The following is a 25,403-nucleotide window of genomic DNA, read 5'->3' on the forward strand; positions in this document are numbered from 1 at the left end:
AAGGGCGACGGGATGAATGGAAGGGGGAAGTAAAAGAATGAACGAATATTAATAAAAATAGAAAATATTACAGTAGAATTGAATAAAATACAATCGGAAACAGTTTGTGTTTCGTTGTGCTTTTTAACAAGTTGTTAACTCCTGAACAGTGCCGGTAGATCAGCTTGAAGTGAGATGCATTGCGTGTGAAGCGACTAGCGTCAGAAAGTAATTAATGTGTTTAGCAAGACCTGCACGGAGGCGTTAATGTGCGTAAATTAACCAATTTTCACAAAACGGTCCGTGCGTGAAATCACATGCAGAGTGTGTGTTATAACTCTCACGTACACAGAAGCCTCCTTCACTGGCAGCTAAGAGCAAAACATCTGATGAGGTTGCTAACGTCATTACATATTATAAATCACAGCTGGATGCTTAGAGCCGGTAATTTATGTATTACTGATACACAGTCTTGGACCACAAGCTATGAACTTTTATCGAAATTTAATCTGTATTAATTTAAGACCCCGTAGCATGCGCAGCGATCAGTTCCTTCTACATTATGTTCGTGTGACCAAGAATTTCTGATATGATTTGGATCTGAATGGAGCTGCTGGCTATAGCTCAGTAGTATCGGATTCGATTGCAGATAGCCTATATTTTTCACTTCTTTCCATTCTTGTTTCTCCTATCCAGCGTTAACTGTTTCTGCATCAAGTATTACGTAGTCTACAAGACATAACTACTTTCGCAAATCACGGATTCACGCCCGAGATACAGCTTTTCAGCTGATGAAGGCAAAAATTGTATGTTATCATGTTTAAAGTACTTCCAGATAAAAATAACGTGAGTTTAAAATCTCGAAATTTTTTGTACAATGCAAAATAAATAAATAAATACAAAATACAAATACGAAATAACTTACTTACTTACAAATAGCTTTTAAGGAACCCGGAGGTTCATTGCCGCCCTCACATAAGCCCGCCATCGGTCCCTATCCTGAGCAAGATTAATCCAGTCTCTGTCATCATATCCCACCTCCCTCTAATCTATTTTAATATTATCCTTCCATCTACGTCTCGCCCTTTCCAAAGGTCTTTTTTCCTCCAGTCTCCCAACTAACACTCTATATGCATTTCTGGATTCGCCTATACGTGCTACATGCTCTGCCCATCTCAAACGTCTGGATTTAATGTTCCTAATTATGTTGGGTGAAGAATACAATGCGTGCAGTTCTGTGTTGTGTAACTTTCTCCATTCTCCTGTAACTTCATCCCGCTTAGCCCCAAATATTTTCCTAGGCACTTATTCTCAGACACCCTGAACCTCTGTTCCTCTCTCAAAGTGAGAGTCCAAGTTTCACAACCATACAGAACAACCGGTAATATAACTGTTTTATAAATTCTAACTTTCAGATTTTTGGACAGCAGACTGGATGATAAGAGCTTCTCAACCGAATAATAACACGCATTTCCCATATTTATTCTGCGTTTAATTTCCTCCCGAATGTCATTTATATTTGTTACTGTTGCTCCAAGATATTTGAATTTTTCCACCTCTTCGAAGGATAAATCTCCAATTTTTATATTTCCATTTCGTACAATATTCTGGTCATGAGACATAATCATATATTTTGTCTTTTCGGGATTTACTTCCAAACCGATCGCTCTACTTGCTTCAAGTAAAATTTCCGTGTTTTCCCTAATCGTTTGTGTATTTTCTCCTAACATATTCACGTCATCCGCATAGACAAGAAGCTGATGTAACCCGTTCAATTCCAAACCCTCTGTGTTATCCTGAACTTTCCTAATGGCATATTCTAGAGCAAAGTTAAAAAGTAAAGGTGATAATGCATCTCCCTGCTTTAGCCCACAGTGAATTGGAAGAGCACAGAGAGGAGCTGGCCTATACGGACTCTGCTATAAGTTTCACTGAGACACATTTTAATTAATCGAACTAGTTTCTTTTGAATACCAAATTCAATAAGAACGTTACACAAAACATCTCTCTTAACCGAGTCATATGGCTTTTTGAAATCTATTGATAACTGATGTACTGTAATACCATTAATTTTTTTTTTTTTGCGAAATAACACCGAAAACAACTAAGTTTTTATACGACATGTGACATTCGTTGCACTGTAAAATGGATTCGCACATACTGTATTACCGAAAGTGTAATCAATTCACTTTTTTATTTTCAAAGGATGTAAACTATGAAGAAAAAGAGTGACAGAGTTTTTATGAAATAACTTGCACTGCGTTAAATATCCTTGTTCTTGATGGGTAATTTTTAGGTTAAGTAAGCATGGGTTTACGAATTTAATAAGTTTAATACTACCACAGGCAGGATGAGTAAACAAGCAGTCAGTCAGTGAGGTAGAAAGTAGGAAATGTAATGTGAAAGGTACACAAATTCACGCCATTGTAAGTGCTCTTGGGACTAACATTTATGCGAGCTCCTAGCCTATAGGCCACTTCTCTCATTTAGTTCACACTGTCACACTTAAGAGACTTAAGTAAATTTTACAGGAGAAAATTAGAAAGAACGTTAAATAGCTGGACAGTTTAGCCGGCCACAACAGCATGGACATCGACTACCGCCGCATCCCACATTAGACCGCCTAATCGTCGAGCCGGGAGAGGAAAGAACCGCCGTTAAAGTGAAGTTCCCGTTGCCAGCTGGAGAGATGAGTACACAGTGAATTGATTATTCAACGAATGAATGGGAGAAATGGAAAGAGAAACAATTAAAAGGTATGCAAAAACGCGTCCTGCAAGGGAAATGTGGACAGAGAGGAGGTGTGGTTGGCCACTTGTCTCACTCCGAGTTTCCACCTGTCTCCTCTCCTCTCCTCTCCTCTCCTCTCCTCTCCTCTCCTCTCCTCTCCTCTCCTCTCCTCTCCTCTCCTCTCCTCTCCTCTCCTCTCCACCCTTCTCTTCTAGCATATTCTCCTCTGCTCTCTTCTCTTCCTCAATCCTTTCTTCCTCTCTCTCTTTCTACCTATTCTCTCTGCTCTTTTCCTCTCTTCTCCTCTGGTATTTTCTCCTCTGCATCTTCCCCTCCCCAATCATCACCTCCTCTCTCCTCTCTACCTATCCTCTCCTCTCCTCTCCTTTCCTCTCCTTTCCTCTGGTATTTTCTCCTCTGCACTCTTTTTCTCCTCAACTCTCTCCTCTGCTCCCCTCCCCTCTCCTCTGACATTTTCTCCTCTGCACTCTTCCCCTCCCCAATCCTCGCCTCCTCTCTCCTCTCTACCTATCCTCTCCTCTCCTTTCCTCTCCTTTCCTCTGGTATTTTCTCCTCTGCACTCTTTTTCTCCTCAACTCTCTCCTCTGCTCCCCTCCCCTCTCCTCTGACATTTTCTCCTCTGCACTCTTTCCCTCCCCAATTCTCTCCTCCTCTCTCCTCTCCTACCTATCCTCTCCTCTGACATTTTCTCCTCTGCACTCTTTCACTCTCCAATTCTCTCCTCCTCTACCTATCTTCTCCTCCCCTCCCCTCTTCTCTGACATTTTCTCCTCTGCACTCTTCCCCTCCCCAATCCTCTCTTCTTCTCTCCTCTCCTACTTAAAACTCCGCTCTCCTCTTCCTCTCCTTCCCTCTCCCCTCTTCTCTCTCCTCTGTTCTCCTCTCCTACGCTATTCTCTGCTTTTCTCTCTTTCCTGTTTTGCTCTATTTCATCTTCAATCATTTGCACCTTCTATCCTCTCCTCTACTGTCTTTCTTCCTGCCTTCTTCTCCGTCCTCTATCTCTGATCTCGTTTCCTTTTCTCTGCTTTCCATTCTCGTCTCTACTTGCCTCATTTGCATTTCGGTTTCTTCCTCTATGTCTTGTTTATTTATCGTCTATTCCTTCCCCGTTGTTCTCTCTCTTACTTGTTATTGTTCTTATTTCGTTTTCATCTTACTCATCTCTCTCTTTCCCTTACAGTTTGCTACTTTCCCTAACATACAGATCCCACCTTTCTCTATTTTAATTTCTTCTGGATCTGTGAACTGCTGCATTACCTGCATCAGCCTCCTCCACGCCGCGCCGCGCCGTGTCTTATGTAACTCCTGCACGCCTAACGACCCGTCAGTCAGCCTGATTAATGCGGGAGGCGCTGCTGATGGACGCGGAAGGACACGACGGCGAGAGGGCTGACTTATTGATATATCGAGATGTTTTGTGCAGCGTCTGCTAATGAAAACGTTCTGGGTAATTACATCGCGACCTCCAACACGCTTTGTGAGATGGAGTGGAGGTGTCGTTTTATTTTGCCTCTCGAGTGCCAGGTAGGTGGCGGACCACACCGGGCACGGTTGATCTCTGACCACGTGCTTGTAAACCACAACCCAAGTGGCGCTCCTGTTTTATTTCTGCTCCCATGGCAACCGTATCTCACCACTAAATTCAATTCCTTGGTCTTTCTGATATTTCCGTTGTCATTTGTTTTTTCTCCTTTTCAGTGTGGGCACGTCAGAAATCACTTTTTAGAATCAGGGCAATCTTCAATATTATTTGAGACTCATGAAGTAAGATTTAACACTCATCTTAAATATGATTTTAGACCCCTCTTAAATATGATTTCAAACTAGTCTTAAGTATGATCTGAGACTCATTTTACACACGATTGCAGACCTATTTTAAATATGACTTGAGGTCCATCTTAAATATGATTTGAGATTCATCTTGAATATGATTTAAAGCCTATCTTAAATATGATTTGAGACTCACCTTAAATATGATTTAAGGCCTATCTTAAATATGATTTAAAGCCTACCTTAAATATGATTTGACACATCTTAATTATGATTTAAGACCTATTTTAAATATGATTTTACAATCATCTTAAATATGATTTAAGGTAAAAGGTAAAGGTATCCCCGTAACATGCCATGAAGGCACTTGGGGGGCATGGAGGTAGAGCCCCATGCTTTCCATGACCTCGGCACTAGAATGAGGTGGTGTGGTCGGCACCACGCTCTGACCGCCTTTTACCCCCGGGAAAGACCCGGTACTCAATTTTATAGAAGGCTGAGTGAACCTTGGGGCCGTTCTGAAAGTTTGGCAACGAGAAAAAATCCTGTCACCACCTGGGAACGAACCCCGGACCTTCCGTAGCCAGCTGCTCTACCAACTGAGCTACCCGGCCGTCAAATATGATTTAAGACCTATCTTAAATATGATTTAAGGCCTATATTAAACATGATTTGATACTCATCTTAAATGTATAATTTAAGGCCTATCTTAAATATGATTTGAGACTCACCTTAAATATGATTTAAGGCCTATCTTAAACATGATTTGATACTCATCTTAAATATGATTTAAGGCCTATCTTAAATATGATTTGACACATCTTAATTATTATTTAAGGCCTGTCTTAAATATGATTTGAAACTCGCCTTAAATATGATTTAAGGCTTATCTTAAATATGATTTGACACATCTTAAGTATGATTTAAGGCCTATCTTAAATATGATTTGAGACTCATCTTAAATATCATTTAAGGCCTATCTTAAATATTATTTAAGGCCTATCTTAAACATGATTTGAGGCTCATCTTAAATATGATTTAAGGCCTATGTTAAATATGATTTGATACTCATCTTAAATATGATTTAAGGCCTATGTTAAATATGATTTGAGACTCATCTTAAATATCATTTAAGGCCTATCTTAAATATGATTTAAGGCCTATCTTAAACATGATTTGAGGCTCATCTTAAATATGATTTAAGGCCTATCTTAAATATGATTTGATACTCATCTTAAATATGATTTAAGGCCTATGTTAAATATGATTTAAGGTCTATCTTAAATATGATTTAAGGCCTATGTTAAATATGATTTGATACTAATCTTAAATATGATTTAAGGCCTATGTTAAATATGATTTGAGACTCATCTTATATATCATTTAAGGCCTATCTTAAATATGATTTAAGGTCTATCTTAAATATGATTTGAGGCCTATCTCAAATATGATTTAAGGAATATCTTAAATATGATCTGAGACTTAAATATGATTTGAGGCCTTTCTTAAATATGATTTAAGGCCTTTCTTAAATATGATTTAAGGCCTATCTTCAATATGGTTTGAGACTATTCTTAAATATGATTTTTTCATTCATCTTAAATATGATTTCAAACTCATCTTAAGTATCATATGAGACTCATCTTACACAATATGATTTCAGACCTATCTTAAGTATGATTTGAGACTCACATATTAGGCCTACTCTTTATCATGATGGGAATATTTCAGTTTCTTCACCGTCTCATAGCTGAAGAAAGATCCAACTTTTCGAAGCTAAATATCGAACTTTTCATCAGAGAAGACACTAACCAGTCCACTCCAGGACTACAGATCTTGATAACAGATATGTGTATTGTTAAGGACAACAGGAGACCCTTGAGAAAATCCGCCATCGACTGATCTCGTCCGACATCAATGCCACTCCAGTCAGAGCCCGGGGTCGAATCTAAGAGAAATAATAAGCTCCCTTTCTTGTACAAAACCGCCAGAGGCCATTCAAAACATCGATGTAGGATATTTCAATTCGCCTCTTAACTTCATCGATACATGCTCTGTCTGCAAGATTTGCAACATTGTACACTTGGTCAAAATGAAACTGGTCGGCCTCTTGAGCAGTGAAAATTTTCCAAGTCCCTTCGGGTGAGCGCGCAGTTCACAACCGTAAACCTCCGTGCGCCGCTTTAGTTAACTGCATAATGCAAGGCCTGATTTGGGCTACCTCCACAGCATGCTTCGAATCTCCGTAGAGAATGTTTTGTTTTGTCCTTTCTTTTATTTTTTACAACTCCTTTTAGTGTAATATAATCAAATAATTTTGCTTATGTTGATTCATGTTACTTACAGATAATTACAAAATTGGAGAAAATTTGTGGTTATAATTCCAGGAAATCAGAATATATTTCGTCATCAGAATTATGGTTTTTCTCCTTGTTTACAATTACTACGTTTAGACCCTGATGATGATCACGAATTTAGATTAGTGTAATAATCATATTCCCTGTCCGTATAGGTCAGTTTCTATCTGATCCTTTTCCAATTCACTGCGGGCTAAAGCAGGGAGATGCACTATCACCTTTACTTTTTAACTTCACTCTAGAATATGCCATTAGGAAAGTTCAGGATAACAGGCAGGGTTTGGAATTGAACGGGTTACATCAGCTTCTTGTCTATGCAGATGACGTGAATATGTTAGGAGAAAATACACAAACGGTTAGGGAAAACACGGAAATTTTACTTGAAGCAAGTAAAGCGATCGGTTTGGAAGTAAATCCCGAAAAGACAAAGTATATGATTATGTCTCGTGAAGGGAATATTGTACGAAATGGAAATATAAATATTGGAGATTTATCCTTCGAAGAGGTGGAAAAATTCAAATATCTTGGAGCAACAGTAACAAATATAAATGACACTCGGGAGGAAATTAAACGCAGAATAAATATGGGAAATGCGTGTTATTATTCGGTTGAGAAGCTCTTATCATCCAGTCTGCTGTCCAAAAATCTGAAAGTTAGAATTTATAAAACAGTTATATTACCGGTTGTTCTGTATGGTTGTGAAACTTGGACTCTCACTCTGAGAGAGGAACATAGGTTCAGGGTGTTTGAGAATAAGGTGCTAAGGAAAATATTTGGGGCTAAGCGGGATGAAGTTACAGGAGAATGGAGAAAGTTACACAACACAGAACTGCACGCATTGTATTCTTCACCTGACATAATTAGGAACTTGAAATCCAGACGTTTGAGATGGGCAGGGCATGCAGCACGTATGGGCGAATCCAGAAATGCATATAGAGTGTTAGTTGGGAGACCGGAGGGAAAAAGACCTTTAGGGAGGCCGAGACGTAGATGGGAGGATAATATTAAAATGGATTTGAGGGAGGTGGGATATGATGTTAGGGACAGGATTAATCTTGCACAGGATAGGGACCGATGGCGGGCTTATGTGAGGGCGGCAATGAACCTCCGGGTTCCTTAAAAGCCATTTGTAAGTAAGTAATCATATGCCCTGTAGCACAACTTGCAAATTAATTATTGCCAATTATTTAACCGTCAACATATTGTCAGCCCCGTCGAGACTCGATCACACGTCCCACAGAGGGCAGGGTGTGCGTGGAAGGATCGGGCAACGTGGCGAAGGAAGGTGCAGCCACGCAAACTAAAGGGGCGCGACGTAAGGGGAAGGACGGCACGCTGGTGCATGCCGAGAAGGGAAGAAAGCCAACTGCGACGCGAGGAAGGGGGAGAAGAAGCAGAGTGACAGACTATTCTCGAAAAGGAATTGTCCAGTAACGGAAACGTCTGGAAGGCCCGCGAAGCGTTGTCTAGCAAATAAAAGGAAGCCAGCCTCCGAGAGGAAATTCAGATTTGGACAGCAGTGAAGCCAGCTTCGAGACCGGAGTTCGACTTGAGTGTGTCCGCAGCTGTGCGAGCGTCCGAAGTCCTGAGTTCGAGTGCAGTGGACCGCAGTTGGGGGACCTGAGTTCCAAGTTTAGTGGACTGTCTCTGAAGGTCTGAGGTTCGAGATACTGTGAACTCGAGTGACGGAGCTAGACGAACTAGCCAAGGCAAACAAACTGTGAACTGAGAACTAACAGTTCTGATTTGTAAATAGTGCTTTGTGAACATTAGTTAAAATTAGCAGTACATTGTTGTTCTCAATAATCCAAGTAAATTGACATTGTTGTTTGTGGAATCAATAACGAATGCTGTGTTACTGTGTGGAGTGGAAATCCCATTGTTGACGGGAGTGTTTACATTCAATTATAGAAAGTGTTTATTGTTGAAACAATAAAATTACATTCTTGTTTTGTAATAAAGTTACAATATTTACTGAATGTTCCTTAGGCAATAGAGTGTAAAGCAGCAGGGATTAATAAAATAATTAACACAGCATTTTAATATGAAAGCCCCTAATTGTCGCCTTTAGTGTTACTTCCATCTAGCGTCAAAAGTTTCTATTAACACGAAGGAAATAATAAAGCGAAAAGTATTCTAAGGATAAAAAAAAATAACGAAAACCTGTTATATTTTCAGTGGTGCATTCAAAAAAAAAAAAAAAAAGTTTAGTAGCTTCACGAAAATTTGAACTTGCAACCTCACGAACACTTAGCTAACGCTGTACCAACTACGCTAAGAGTTTTACTGCAGTCAGAATGGCATTGTAACTAGCAATGGTCATACTCCATTCGAGAACCTGTTATACAGTATATAGTGTTTGTGTTACAGTATTCACTGTTTAAACACTCTGAACGATCTGTCTGTTTTAAATTTCGTATATGAATTACTTTAGTGACTAATAGTTGAGTTCCCCATTATAACTACTAGAAGAATATACGCAATCTTTTGAACAAAGCCTGGCTGTCCCGAGCGCTCACGGAAATACCCGATTCGAACTTAGCCTCTCAGACGCCGGCCACTTTCATTTTGACCAAGTGTACATTCCTTTTCCCTGTTTGGCACTACAACTGTTAGTAAACTGTGCCACACGCGTGTGAGGTATTTATTTCGTACCGGATCTTCCTGGGCTTTGCCGAGAATCCCTATGCAGGTGTCACTGAAGACAGTTGCGTAACCATAGAAACGTGACGACATTATCCACGCTTTTCCTCAATGATGTTATTTAGGTATTAGTAGGTTCAGTTCAGATTTTCACACAAATGAAAGCCTCTCCTGTTCTTTTTATTTTTATTGGGTTATTTTACGACGCTGTATCAACATCTAGGCTATTTAGCGTCTGAATGATATGAAGGTGATAATGCCGGTGAAATGAGTCCGGGGTCCAGCACCGAAAAGTTACCCAGCATTTTCTCGTATTGGGTTGAGGGAAAACCGCGGAAAAAACCTCAACCAGGTAACTTGCCCCGACCGGGATTCGAACCCGGGCCACCTGGTTTCGCAGCAAGACGCGCTGACCGTTACTCCACAGGTGTGGACTCTCCTGTTCTCCCCCCCCCCCCTTGGTAGATCAGTCCATTTATGCGGGCTTATTGTAATTATTTTTTTTATTTGCAAAATATTTTGACTTGTTTTTTATGAATTTTATTGTAGTAGGTAAATTTTGAAATTAAAAAACATTGATCTCTTACACGCGGTTTAGACAAGAAGTGATATGCAGTTTGAAGGGGATAATTAACAGAATAGATTCATTCATAGTGTTCTGCCCAAGAGCAGGTCCTTCACTACAAACCCAGCATTCTTCAGTATTTCCTATTTTCTACCTTCCTCTTAGTCTCCGCATATAATCCATATATCTTAATGTCGTCTGTCATCTGATATCTTCTTCTGCCCCGAACTGTTCTCCCGTTCACCATTCCTCCCAGTCCATCCTTCAGAGGCAGTTTCTTCTCAGCCAGTGACCCAACCAATTTCTTTTTCTCTTCCTGATCAGTTTCAGCATCATTCTTTCTTCACCCACTCTTTCCAACTCAGCTCCATTTCTTATTCTGTCTGTCCATTTCGCACGTTCCATTTTTCTCCCGTCCACACCTGTGGAGTAACGGTCAGCGCGTCTGGCTGCGAAACCAGGTGGCCCGGGTTCGATTCCCGGTCGGGGCAAGTTACCTGGATGAGGTTTTTTCCGGGTTTTTCCCTCAACCCACTATGAGCAAATGCTGGGTAACTTTCGGTGTTGGACCCCGGACTCATTTCACCGGCATTATCACCTTCATCTCATTCAGACGCTAAATAACCTTAGATGTTGATAAAGCGTCGTAAAATAACCTACTAAAAATTCTTCTCCATATCCACATTTCAAATGCTTCTATTCGCTTCCTTTCATTTCGTCGTAGTGTCCATATTTCTATGCCATACAATGCTACATTCCACACAAAGCACTTCACTAGTCTCGTCCTTAGTTCTTTTTCCAGAGGTCCGCAGAAGATGCTCCTTTTTCTATTAAATGCTTCCTTTACCATTGCTATCCTCCTTTTGACTTCTTGGCAGCAGCTCATGTTACTGCTTATAGTACACCCCAAGTGTTTGAAGCTGTCCACGTGTTAAAATAAATACAATAGTTATTTATGAGAAAATATCCTTTCAAATCCTTGCACTAATTTAGTCATAAAAAATATATTTCAAGAAAGATTACTAAGATTTCTAAACAGAATATATCTGACTGCCACTTTACCGGAAGAATGGAAAAATAGTGTAGTTATTCCCATATATAAAACAGGAGATAAACAGAATGTTGAAAACTATAGAGGGATTAGTATCCTCAACACATGTTATACGATATTTAGTAGGATTTTAAATAAAAAATTAAAAAAACATGCTGAAACTTTCCTTCTGGAGTGTCAAAATGGCTTTAGAAAAGGAAGATCATGTGTAGATCCATTATTTAGTATCAAACTATTGTTAGAAAAAAGAAGATAATTTAATTTAGAAACCCATATAGCTTTTATTGATTTTGTGAAAGCTTTTGATAAAGTCCGAAGAGACCATTTATTCGACATATTACAAGAAAAAAATATTCCAAATTTGCTATTGCAAAATATAATAGAAATCTACACAGACAGCAAAATAAGTGTTAAAATGAATAACTGTATATCCGAAAGAAAATTAGTTAATAATGGAGTTCGACAAGGTTGTCCACTATCACCAACTTTATTTAATATTTATATAAATGAAATTATTTTAAAATGGAACCAAATATACACATCAGGAATCAAAATAACCAGTGCTCTAACATTAAATACCTTACTCTATGCCGATGATCAAGTCATAATTTCCAATTCAGAGTATAATTTACAAAGAGGATTGTATACATTAAATAAAATATTAAAAGATTTTGGGATGGAAATTTCAGCACAAAAATCAAAAGTAATGGCATTTTTAGGACAAGACCCAGTCAGAAGTAAGATAATACACAATAACCAATGCCTCGAACAAGTGCAAAATTTCAATTATCTGGGTTGTGAAATATCTTATCAAAATGAAAAAGATGTGAACAAGAAAATTACCAAATTTACACCAATTCTAGGAATAATAAACAATGCATTAAAAGCTAAATTAGTACAAAAATCTACAAGAATAAAAATATATAATACACTAGCATTACCGACCCTTTTATACGGAAGCGAGATTTGGACATTAAAGAAAAAAGACGTGAACAGAATCAAAGCAACGGAAATGAAATTTTTGAGGAGGACAGCAGGATATACTCTTTTAGACCGAAAAAGGAATGAAGAAATTTTAGAACCATTAGAAGTAGAGTCAGTAGAAGAAAAAATCAGCAGATACAAATTCAATTGGATAGATCATGTAAGAAGAATGGAAAATTCAAGAATCCCAAAAATTATGATGCAGTATAAACCTAGAGGACATCGTCGAGCAGGAAGACCTTTAAGAAGACTGCTAGATGGGGCCGAAACAGGTCTACAGAGGCCTATTTCGTGAAGGATGATGATGATGATGATGAAAAATATATATAATTTTTTCATTGTTCAAACATAAAAAAAATAATGCTTTATTCGTATAAGTCTCTAGCAATAAAACTATACTTAATATAGCCAATCAAATGCTCCATTTCACAACAGAGATATTAATGAGTAACTGTGACAAGTATCATCACCCTAGCTTTAACCACTGAGAAATAAAATCAATACTTGTCGTTGAAAACGTAGAAAATTTATTTTTGAGGCCATTTCGTCTTCATGTCTGTCTGCACAGTATGGGTGTCCGTGTTTATGCATAAATGTAAGCCTACATTGTTATGTATGTGTATGTACAGATACGGAAATAAAATCTGGAGCTCCCTTATTGTGTAAGTTGCGCTTACAACACACTGCACTCCACCACTGTGGAGTAACGGTTGACCTGACCGTGAAACGAGCGGGCCTGGGTTTAGATCCTGGTTGAAACAAGTTATCTGGTTGAGGGTTTTTCCTGCATTTTTCAACCCTGGACTCATTTCGCTGGCATTATCGCCTTCATATCATTCAGACATTAGATAACCACAGCAGTTGGAAATGCGTCTTGAAATAATCCACTAAAAACACACACTGCGCATGTGCAGTATATATGCTGCTTGTGGAGAGTCGTGTGAAATTGTTGCCTATATATAGATGGACTCCCATCAAGACTAGGTCCAAATTTTAATTTCGTAACAGTACATGCATATACAGTCCCGGCGTCGCGGTCTAAGGCATCCTGCCTAGGACTCGCGTTACGGAATGCGCGCTGGTTCGAGTCCTCATGGGGGAAGAAATTTTCTCATGAAATTTCGACCAGTGTATAGGACCGGTGCCCACCCAGCATCGTGATGCACTTGGGGAGCTACGATAGGTAGCGAAATCCGGTTGCGAATACCAGCTATAACGGGTGGGGGGATCATCGTGCTAACCACACGATACCTCCATTCTGGTTGGGTGATCGTCCACCTCTGCTTCGGCATGTGGGCGTGAAGCCAGCAGCCGGCTGGTCGGTCTAGGCCCTTCACGGGCTGTAGCGCCACGGATTATTACATGCATATATGTAGTATATAGGCCCTAGTTGGTTGGATCTATGAAGATATGGGTGGAAAGAAGTATGGATTGATGAAAAGTATACAAGGTTTGGGGATTGGATTAATATATGGCTATAGGTTAATGGATGGAAGGATGGTTCGATCGATGAATTGATGGATGGATGGATGGCGAGATGGTAGATGGATCGATCGATGGATGATGGATAGATGAATCGATGGATGGATGGATGGATGGATGGATGGATGGATGGATCGATCGAGTGATGGATGGATAGAAGGATGGGTGGATCGGTGGATCGATGGATGGATGGATCGATAGATGGATGAGTAGATGGATGGATGGATGGATCTGTGGGTGGATGAATGGATGGATGGATGGATGGATCGATGGGTAGGTGAATGGACGGACGGATGGATCGATGAATGGATGGATCGATCGAGGGGTGGATGGATCGGTGGATCGATTGATGGATGGATCGGTGGATCGATGGATGGATGGATGGATGGATCGATAGATGGATGGATGGATCGATGGATGGATGGATAGATTGATGGATGGATGGATAGATCGATGAATGAATGAATGAATGAATGAATGAATGAATGAATGAATGAATGAATGAATGAATGAATGAATGAATGAATAGTTGGATGGATGGATGGATGGATGGATGGATGGATGGATGGATGGATGGATGGATCTATGGGTGGATGGATGGATGGATGGATGGGTAGGTGAATGGACGGACGGATGGATCGATGAATGGATGGATCGATCGAGGGATGGATGGATCGATTGATGGATGGATGGATCGGTGGATCGATGGATGGATGGATCGATAGATGGATGGATGGATCGATGGATGGATAGATTGATTGATGGATGGATGGATGGATCGATGAATGAATGAATGAATGAATGACTGGATAGTTGGATGGATGGATGGATGAAGTATTAATAATAGTATTTTGTTTAACGAAGATTTAAAATATTTTTGGTCAAATATTAATTTTTTTTGTTTTTGTAGAAAATACACCTATTATGTCTACTTCAAACTTTGACAAATTTTTAGAACCCTACGCGGTTATGTAATTAACTACGCCATCTTTGAAATGCTGCGCTCAATAAGTTTAAAATGCATGTAAACTTTAAACCCATTTTCCCGTACTTTCTTTTGCACACATCTCTGCATTCACATTGCTAAGAATTCCTCAAGTGTTATGCTACGAAGCTAAAACGTTTACTGCATGTTCTTTTTGAAAGTATTACTTAACAAAGTTGTGTTGGAATTATTTTTCAAAAGAGAAAATAATTTTCGAATAAAAACTATGTGCTTCCACTCTGTACACTTTTTTTTTTATTTGAAAAGGAATGTGTTTAATTTTTCCTCCCTATGTTCACAAGGTGAAACTAAAAATTGTAAGAATATTGAAACTTCCTAAATAGATCAAGAGCATTGTAAAAAAATTCTGACACGATTCTTAAAATATGGAGGAGAATAAATGAAAAAAAAATAAACATTTTATTATTTTATTTTTGTAAATTAAATAAGAGTTAAACTAGTGAACCTATAAGCACTAAACTAAAACAAATCGTTACATATCAGTGGGAGTATCTGTACAAAAAAATCAAGTCTATATCTTAAAAAATATAAATTTCACCCATCGCTCTCTTTAAAATCCATCGTCCAGGAACGAGTTTGAAACAAGTGATCTCCGATATAACGACCATCATAGTAACTGTTAGTCCATAGAGGATTACTGTATCAATGGATTGACGAATTTACGCATTCATTGAAAGCTGAATGGGTGGATGGATGGATGGATTGTGGATGGATGGTGGATGGATTGTGGATAGATGGATGGATGGATGGTTGGATGGATGGATGGATGGATGAATGGATTGTGGATGGATGGATGGATGGTTGGATAGATTGTGGATGGGTGGATGGTTGGATGGATTGTGGATGGATGGATGGATGGATTGTGGATGGATGGATGGATGGATTGTGGATGGATGGATGGTTGGATGGATTGTGGATGGATGGATGGATTGAGGATGGATGGATGGATTGTGGATGGATGGATGGAGGGTTGGAAGGATTGTGGATTGTGGATGGTTGGATGGATGGATGGATGGATGGATTGTGGATGGATGGATTGTGGATGGATGGATTGTGGATGAGTGGATGGATGGATTGTGGATGGATGGATTGTGGATGGATAGATGGTTGGATGGATGGATGGATTGTGGATGGATGGATGGATGGATTGTGGATGGATGGATGGATTGTGGATGGATGGATGGATTGTGGATGGATGGATGGATGGATGGATTGTGGATGGATGGATGGATGGATGGTTGGATGGATGGATGGATTGTGGATGGATGGATGGATGGATTGTGGATGGATGGATGGATGGATGGATGGATTGTGGATGGATGGATGGATTGTGGATGGATGGATGGATTGTGGATGGATGGATGGATTGTGGATGGATGGATGGATGGATGGATTGTGGATGGATGGATGGTTGGATGGATTGTGGATGGATGGATGGTTGGATGGATTGTGGATGGATGGATGGATGGATTGTGGATGGCTGGTTGGATGGATGGATGGATGGTTGGATGGATTGTGGATGGATGGATGGATTGTGGATGGATGATTGGATGGATGGATGGATGGATGGATGGATTGTGGATGGATGGATGGATGGATTGTGGATGGATGGATGGATGGATTGTGGATGGATGGATGGATTGTGGATGGATGGATGGATTGTGGATGGATGGATGGTTGGATGGATGGGTAGATTGTGGATGGATGGATGGATTGTGGATGGATGGATGGTTGGATGGATTGTGGATGGATGGATGGATGGATGGATTGTGGATGGATGGATGGATGGATGAATTGTGGATGGATGGATGGATTGTGGATGGATGGATGGTTGGATGGATGGATGGATGGATTGTGGATGGATGGATTGTGGATGGATGGATGGATGGATTGTGGATGGATGGATGGTTGGATGGATTGTGGATGGATGGATGGTTGGATGGATTGTGGATGGATGGATGGATGGATGGATTGTGGATGGATGGATGGATTGTGGATGGATGGATGGATTGTGGATGGCTGGTTGGATGGATGGATGGATGGTTGGATGGATTGTGGATGGATGGATGGATTGTGGATGGATGGATGGATGGATTGTGGATGGATGGTTGGATGGATGGATGGATGGATGGATGGATGGATGGATGGATGGATGGATGGATGGACGGATTCACCCACTCTGTGAGGAAGGTCTGTGTAACGCCCCTCTTCTTCCCGATGTTCAATTTGAACTCTGGCTTGTCGTCGTTACTCGAAGTTCCGTACTCCTCAGACGAAATACAGCGACGCCCGGAAGCGAAAACGACGTAACGTTAATTGGATCCCTTGTCACGATATCGGACACACAGACAGGTACAGCTACACGTGCGTGTGCATGAGCAGGGCTGACCATCTTGCCAAGCAGAACAAAGACCGGTTGACATCCTTCGTGGTGCAGTGCTTATCACTACTGCCTTTAATTCTGAATGAAAATGACATCCCACTACACCAGCGGTCTTACTAATATACCGTGTGTAATTTTTATACAAGAACATCATTTTATTTTTACTTCAATTTTTATTGTACCTGAGGTTTTGAATGTTCTTCACTCCCACCCCTTCTACTGAAGAAGTTCAACCGTCCTCCACACAGATCCAAGACTGCATACACAGTCATAGTAGCCTTACGGTCATAGTAAACAGTACGTTCCAAAAATATGTTCGCGTTTTCCAGTGACGAAAGAGCTTTCAATATTGAATCATTTTCGCACAGGTACTGTCGTCCATTTGCCTACGTCGTATCCCGGTTTCCCCCACCAGCTTTTATTCGCCAGCTAGTGCCTGGGCTGTCTTAGCTCCTTTCTCAGAACATTAATTTCTGTTAGGAATTGGACGTCTACGTAATATTATACAACTGTTTAAAATAACTTAAATAAAAGGGCCTTGTTAAGTAATTAACTGTCATGTGATTTCCTCCCTTTCTACGACACTACGACATAACCACTTGAACGGACAGTAGATAGTATTTCTGAGTAATTTTATCTTTTCGGATTGGGCAGAAGTGAATATTGAATTTACAGAACGTAAGGTACTCTTTTATAGAGTAGGTACAGAATTATTTCAACATGAGTTACTAGTACGAAGGACGAAACTGGCAATTAGAATTACATGCAATAGTCTATAGTGCGATAATATGCACATTAGAACTGAAGCCTGTATCGAAATGAACGGCCACCATTTTAAAAGTATGTTTAAATATCCATATTATGATTATTTTTAATTTAACTTCATTCTCTATATTGTACGCTAATGTGCTGTAGACAGTAGGTCTATACTATACACTGCATAATGAGTATGTCCACATGGACAACTCAGTTCGTGAGTAAAAACACTCATTGTTAATACTGTACTGTATTTTGATTAAACAAAAACCTAATGAAAATTATCAAACTCAAAAGCGCAATATTTCCTAGTTTATGTAAATGGATGAACTACTTTTCTTCCCTCCTATACCTAGTAAAGTGATTTGTTTGTATATTACGCCAGTAGACTATCATCGATCTCCAGTCGTGGAACGGGGTAGCAAACGGCGTTGATCCAGAGGTATAGGCAAGTTAATATTAAAAATGTTAGTAAAAATAAAATGATGTCCCTGTACAATACTTATGCAGAGTTGAAACAGAAACGTTACTAATACAGCATGCATAAGCGATGGATGTATAAACAGTGCTTATTGCTTTAGTGTGAAATTGCTTTGTAGTAGTTATACACACGAACCCCCTATTTAAGCGTTGTATACAGAGAAAAAAAATGGCCGCCTCTCTAACAGCTGTTCGTATCGATTGTCATTTTATATGATGATGGTTGCCTAGTAACCACTGAACAACAAAACATACAGCACAGAATAAGAATGGGTGCACATTGCGTGTGTTGGTTGCCTTCATGTGTAATTCACGTTCTTCCAAAAAGTGAAAGATGTATTGCTGCAAGTGTTAGACCTACTCTTAGGGACCCAGAAAATTTACCACATAAAAACATTTTTTTTTTCTGTTATAAACTGCTCAGTGGTAAAGTAGGTTATATTTTAGGAAATATGATCTGAATTTGTGAAATAAACAAAATACTGTTTAGATTACAAGTTATTTCTGTTTGTTTGTGTACTTTTTACAGAGTATTTTTTAAAAGTCCACAAATTAGGCTCCTTTCCTTTGCCATCGAAGCTGATTAACTACGCAAATAGTCTTAATGCAATACTTACTTACTTACTGGCTTTTAAGGAACCCGGAGGTTCATTGCCGCCCTCACATAAGCTCGCCATCGGTCCCTATCCTGAGCAAGATTAATCCAGTCTCTATCATCAAATCCCACCTCCCTCAAATCCATTTTAATATTATCTTCCCATCTACGTCTCGGCCTCCTCAAAGGTCTTTTTCCCTCCAGCCTCCCAACTAACACTCTATATGCATTTCTGGATTCGCCCATACGCGCTACATGCCAATGTCAAACGTCTGAATTTAATATTCCTAATTATGTCAGGTGAAGAATACAATGCGTGCAGTTCTGTATTGTGTAACTTTCTCCATTCTCCTCTAACTTCATCCCTCTTAGCCGCAAATATTTTCCTAAGCACCCTATTCTCAAACACCCTTAACCTATGTTCCTCTGTCAAAGTGAGAGTCCAAGTTTCACAACCATACAGAACAACCGGTAATATAACTTTTATAAATTCTAACTTTCAGCTTTTTTTAAAACAGCAGACTGGATGATAAAAGCTTCTCAACCGAATAATAACAGGCATTTCCCATATTTATTCTGTGTTTAATTTCCTCCCGAGTATGATTTATATTTGTTACTGTTGCTCCCAGGTATTTGAATTTTTCCACCTCTTCAAAGGATAAATTTCCAATTTTTATATTTCCATTCCGTACAATATTCTGGTCACGAGACATTATCATGTCATGATTATCATTATCATATCATTATATGTTCCCTGGCTGAGATATGAAACAGGGTCTCCTGCGTGGAAACCCGACGCTGTGCCCGCTCGGTATGTGGATACATTTCCCACGCGTTCTACACGTTCGACCGCTCCTGGCATTCCAGGAGGCGCCGCTGTCGTGTTCAATCTGATGGCCGGTAGCATGAAGATGGTTGATCATAGATGCCTTTATCGATGACATTATCCATTTGTCTGGGCGTATTGAAATTCAAAGCAAGGTGTTAGAACAAACGTACGAGTCATGTTCCCTGCACTCGTCTATATTAGTCGCCGAGATTGATGCCGTGGCGTTGCTACGCGACGGATAAGCCAACTGCGAGCGCTGTTGTCTAGACGCGTGACTGCCTCAGCCCGTGTCACGACAGGCGGCGTGGATCTCTGTGAAATAAGTGATAAATTTAGCGAACGCAAAGGCAATAAAACTACTAGTTGATTTATACGTTCTTAGACATGAATGTAACATGCATTTTACACAGAATTGAATGACAACAATTACAAATCATTCTTCGAAACGAAATCTTATTTCCGATGACATTTGCAACTTTAAGGGGAGAAGATGGTGAAATTTTAATTTTTTTCCTACTTAATTAACAATTTTAATTATTTACGCAGAAATATATTTGATTCAATAACATTAATTCGAGATTAATGTTTAGAAAAATTGGGTCCACATTAAAAAAAAAATGTAAAAACAGGATACAATAATTGACTACATTGGATATATCTCAGCCGTTTCTTAGATATAGAGTCCACACCTGTGTAGTAACGGCCAGCGCGTCTGGCCGCGAAACCAGGTGACCCGGGTTCGATTCCCGGTCGGGACAAGTTACCTGGTTGAGTTTTTTTTCGGGGTTTTCCCTCAACCCAATTTGAGCAAATGCTGGGTAACTTTCGGTGCTGGACCCCGGACTCATTTCACCGGCATTAGGGGAGAGTCGGGTAGTATCGAACATCGGACAGTGAGTTTCTTTCATCTACCACACGATGATAGTACCTGATTGACATGGTTACGTTTCTGTGATGTCGCATAGAGAAACGTAACCATATCATTGAGGTACTACCATATGGTGGTAGATGAAAGAAACGCACTGTCCGATACTACCCGACTCTCCCCTATCACCTTCATCTCATTCAGACGCTAAATAACCATAGATGTTGATAAAGCGTCGTAAAATAACCAACTAAAAAATCTTAGATATAGAGAGCTGTAATGAAAACACTGCCTTCTATGTATCCTACAATCCTACAATGCATGTAAAATTCACATGCAAAAGACAGAGTTAATAATAATTTATATACCAAACATAATAGGCAACATCATAAGTCAAAACAAAAACTCAACAAACACAAAAACACACAAAACACAACACAAACACAAGAACACAAGAAGTACATCACACTAACATACGAAAACAAAAACACACACAACATCGCATCCTCATTCAGAAAACAGAAATACAACATAGCATACAGAACAGAAAACACACTACAAAGACATCTCAACACACAAACAACACAAACAAATAAATACAACCACACAGGCGTATACAAACTCACATGCAATAGTTGCGACAGTTTCTACATTGGACAGACAGGCAGATCATTCCAAACTCGATACAAAGAAGACATTAAAGCAATAACCAGAGGACACAATACATCTACATATGCAGAACACATAACTAATGCTAACCACACATACAATAACATAAATACAGACATGGAAATCCTACACATACAACCCAAAAACCAAAAACTCAACACACTAGAACAATACGAAATATACAGACACACTAAAACACACCCCAATCAAATTCTCAACACACAGATCAATTTCAGAACACACACACTATTTGTCACAACTCTTCATCACACGAACGCACCCACACAACAGGCAGCGAAGTTGAGATAGCGCCGAGATCTAGTAGGCTCTGCTTACATAATTAACACGAGTAAGATCGCCATTTAATCAATTATAATTAATATACATGAAACGATACAAATCACTGCATTTGAAATGTACTGACCTTTATTTAAACAATTCAAGCTTCACTTAACAAAAAGAAATAAAAATTATTCCAATTGAACACGAAATATTACAAGTATTACAAGTACTTGAATCATTTTTACTCCTTCACATTGAAGTTGATGGTAAAGTTTGTACGTTGGCAAGACTGCTAACCTTCAGTCTTCTTTCATAGTGTTATGTATAGTAGTGGCAAAAAAAAAAAAAAAACCGGACCGACCCTTGTAGCTGATTTCAGAGCTTTGTTCACAGTGACAGCACGATAGACTGGTAACTAAGACTTTCGTGGTTCGAATCCTACCTACGAAGGAAACTTTTTTTTGTTCCTTATTCAAATTTATTCCCAATACTTTTCGATTGCAGCGATATTTTACTACTTAATTAACTTATTATTCCCAGAACATGAATTTCACCAGCTTATTTTCTAATGGCTTTCGAAATGGGCTACGTCAGCAGTCGACACTACAACAATTTCAATAGATTACTCGCCATCTTGTGAATGCGGGCGTGGCATGCGCAGTGGCTCATTTCGGAGACTTACATTATTCCGTCGGTCCGGTTTTTTTTTTTTTTGCCATTTGATTATTCCGTCGGTCCGGTTTTTTTTTTTTGCCATTTGATTATTCCGTCGGTCCGGTTTTTTTTTTTTGCCATTTGATTATTCCGTCGGTCCGGTTTTTTTTTTTTGCTACTACTGTACGTACCAGAGTGCTGCATTGGAGTTAAATTGCTCGCTTGAACTCGGTTGAATGTCGTACCCTCGAGTGAGATAAGATCGGTCGTGATACGCTCGTAATAAATAGAAGCGAAGTACAAGGTCATCTCACCGACATGTCTTATCTTGTATGGAAGACGACAGATAAGATACACATATGTTTCGCTCACACGGTAAAAATAAGGCTTTATTTTCTGCGTTTATGACAAACGTTTAATGGAACGTACCAAAACAGGAACATGAAGTTATAAATAAAATAGTATGAAAAATGTCGATATACAGTTATTATTGCTAATTAATAATTATTCAATATTTCATATATTATAATAGGTCCATACATAGTGTTCCGCCTATATACTGCGACAATGTAGAAACGTTTTACAAAATATTATTGATATAGCAGTAGATTAATAACAATATTAGTACAGAGATAACGTCACAGAAAATATAATAAAACGAATAATCATGCTGCACAACTGTTACAGACGCAAAGATTGATACACTATTTATTAGAGATTATTATTATTATTATTATTATTATTATTATTATTATTATTATTACTATTATTATTATTACTAGAAAACTTGATACAGTTCTTGCATTATCGTGATTGTGTTCTCCGTTTATAATAATTACAATTACATCCAATAACATCTATCAGATGTGGCAAAAACAAAATCACTCCTGTGTGGGGGGGGGGGACCTTTACCTACAACATTTATATTACATTTTAAAGCAAATTTTGTAGTTGTACTATGGAGAAGTTAGTTAAACACTGCAAAGTTTTGAAATGATGAACATCTATGATGTTACTACACAGTTCATCACTGTAACAAGAACGAATGTCTAACGCTCGGCTTACACCGTTGGAGGATTTATCGCTCGCGACAATTTTACCCATCATGCATGTGCGCTACCTATCGGATTAAGCTATGAACTACTTGGCGCTCGAGCGAAAACGTCCGATGCAGACCTCTGGTACGTACTGTATACTAAGATGTTTAAAAATATAATTTTCAAAATGTACTATCGTGCAAAAAATACAATACACGTTTGTGAAGTGCATTACAAAATTTGGGAAAATTGAAAAACTCCCTCTGCTCGTTTTCCGAACTTTTCCTCGATTTTGTAAAAGCTCTTTCCAACCTTGTATCGTAATATATCATTACATTTTGTCCAAGATTTTTGTTAGCCTTTTGAATCTGTCTACCTTGCTTGCATCGCTTGTTACTCCGCCCGTCAGCTAAGGGGAATTCAGCTAGAGAGAAACTTAGCAGAATGACGTACCGTCACAGAGTGGGCGGGTTTCGAATCCTGACACCCCGGGTCCCATGCCACACATGCCAAGGCCGACTTTGGCCAGAAGTTGCGAGATCCAGTCATTCTTCCGGTGCGTCCGCCCCTGGTAAATAAATCCGGTGCTGCACAGACTGGCGCTCCACCTGCCGTCCGCCCGTCGACCTCGAGCGGTCACCTGTCCGCCCATGACCTACCCCGCTGTGGTTGCGAACTCGGGACTCCAGCGGCAGCTGTACAGCCTCTCTGCGCAATAAGCGCGACCTTGAAGTCTGCGTGGAAACGCATATATGGAGTGCGAACATCTGCTCCATTCATTGAGTGGCTGCAGCCTCCCAACCTCTCGCTTCCTCCTCCGGTTTCCATCATTGCCATTGCATTCGTCTCAGAAAGGCAAATGAGTCCCGACAGTCTGTGGAAGCTAATATCTTGAGGTTCAATCCCGCAGAAGTAACAGTTTATTGTAGGGTGAGTCGAGGTAATTTCGGTACAGTTTACCTAATCTTCAAACACATGCCTATTTAATATACCGGGTGTTGACTTGAACATGCAACACAGAGATTTCAATGCTAAAATTTATATTTTGTTATATTAGCTCACCTAAATACTATAGAAGAAAATGTCATTAAAGTTTATGCCTCTTTATTGAATTTAAAATTGTTTCAAAACTTTTTGAATCCTAGCCTTGTTTTACTGTTGAAAATATGATTTTTTTTTAATAAATATGCCTCTTTATTGGATTTAAAATTGTTTGAAAACTTTTTGAATCCTAGCCATGTTGTACTGTTGAAAATATGATTTTTTTTTAAATAAATATGCCTCTTTATTGGACTTAAAATTGTTTGAACACTTTTTGAATCCTAGCCATGTTTTACTGTTGAAAATATGATTTTTTAAAAATAAATATGCTTCTTTATTGGATTTAAAATTGTTTGAACACTTTTTGAATCCTAGCCATGTTTTACTGTTGAAAATATGATTTTTTTAAAAATAAATATGCCTCTTTATTGGATTTAAAATTGTTTGAACATTTTTTGAATCCCAGCCATGTTTTACTGTTGAAAATATAATTTTTTAAAAATTAATATGCCTTTTTATTGGATTTAAAATTGCTTGAAAACTTTTTGAATCCTAGCCATGTTTTACTGTTGAAAATATGATTTTTTTAAAATAAATATGCCTCTTTATTGGATTTAAAATTGTTTGAACATTTTTTGAATCCCAGCCATGTTTTACTGTTGAAAATATAATTTTTTTAAAATTAATATGGCTTTTTATTGGATTTAAAATTGCTTGAAAACTTTTTGAATCCTAGCCATGTTTTACTATTGAAAATATGATTTTTTAAAATAAATATGCCTTTTTATTGGATTTAAAATTGTTTGAAAACTTTTTGAATCCTAGCCATGTTTTACTGTTGAAAAAATGATTTTTTTAAAATAAATGTGCTTCTTTATTGGATTTAAAATTGTTTGAACACTTTTTTGAATCCTAGCCATGTTTTACTATTGAAAATATGATTTTTTTTTAATAAATATGCCTCTTTATTGAATTTAAAATTGTTTGAAAACTTTTTGAAAGCTAACCATGTTTTACTGTTGAAAATATAATTTTTTTACAAATGAATATGCCTTTTCATTGAATTTAAAATTGTTTGAAAACTTTTTGGATCCTGTTGAAAATATTTTTTTAAACAAATATGCCTTTTTATTGAATTCAAAATTGTTTGAAAACTTCTTGAATCCTAGCCATGTTTTACTGTTGAAAATATGTTTTTTTTTAAACAAATATGCCTTTTTA

At 38.7% G+C, this 25,403-nt stretch overlaps 1 long non-coding RNA gene across 1 annotated transcript in view; it reads left to right on the top strand.

The window, feature by feature from the left end:
* Positions 1-22,999, top strand: part of LOC138710093 (uncharacterized) — a 461,635-nt gene extending 438,636 nt beyond the window's left edge. Inside the window, exon 2 of the long non-coding RNA XR_011335058.1 lies at positions 22,649-22,999. This is a non-coding gene — a long non-coding RNA (uncharacterized lncRNA). The remainder of the gene's footprint in view (positions 1-22,648) is intronic.
* The last annotated feature ends 2,404 nt before the right edge of the window (positions 23,000-25,403 follow it).

This window comes from Periplaneta americana, chromosome 12 (assembly GCF_040183065.1).
Source record: "Periplaneta americana isolate PAMFEO1 chromosome 12, P.americana_PAMFEO1_priV1, whole genome shotgun sequence".
In the NCBI taxonomy this organism is placed as follows: Eukaryota; Metazoa; Arthropoda; class Insecta; order Blattodea; family Blattidae; genus Periplaneta; species Periplaneta americana.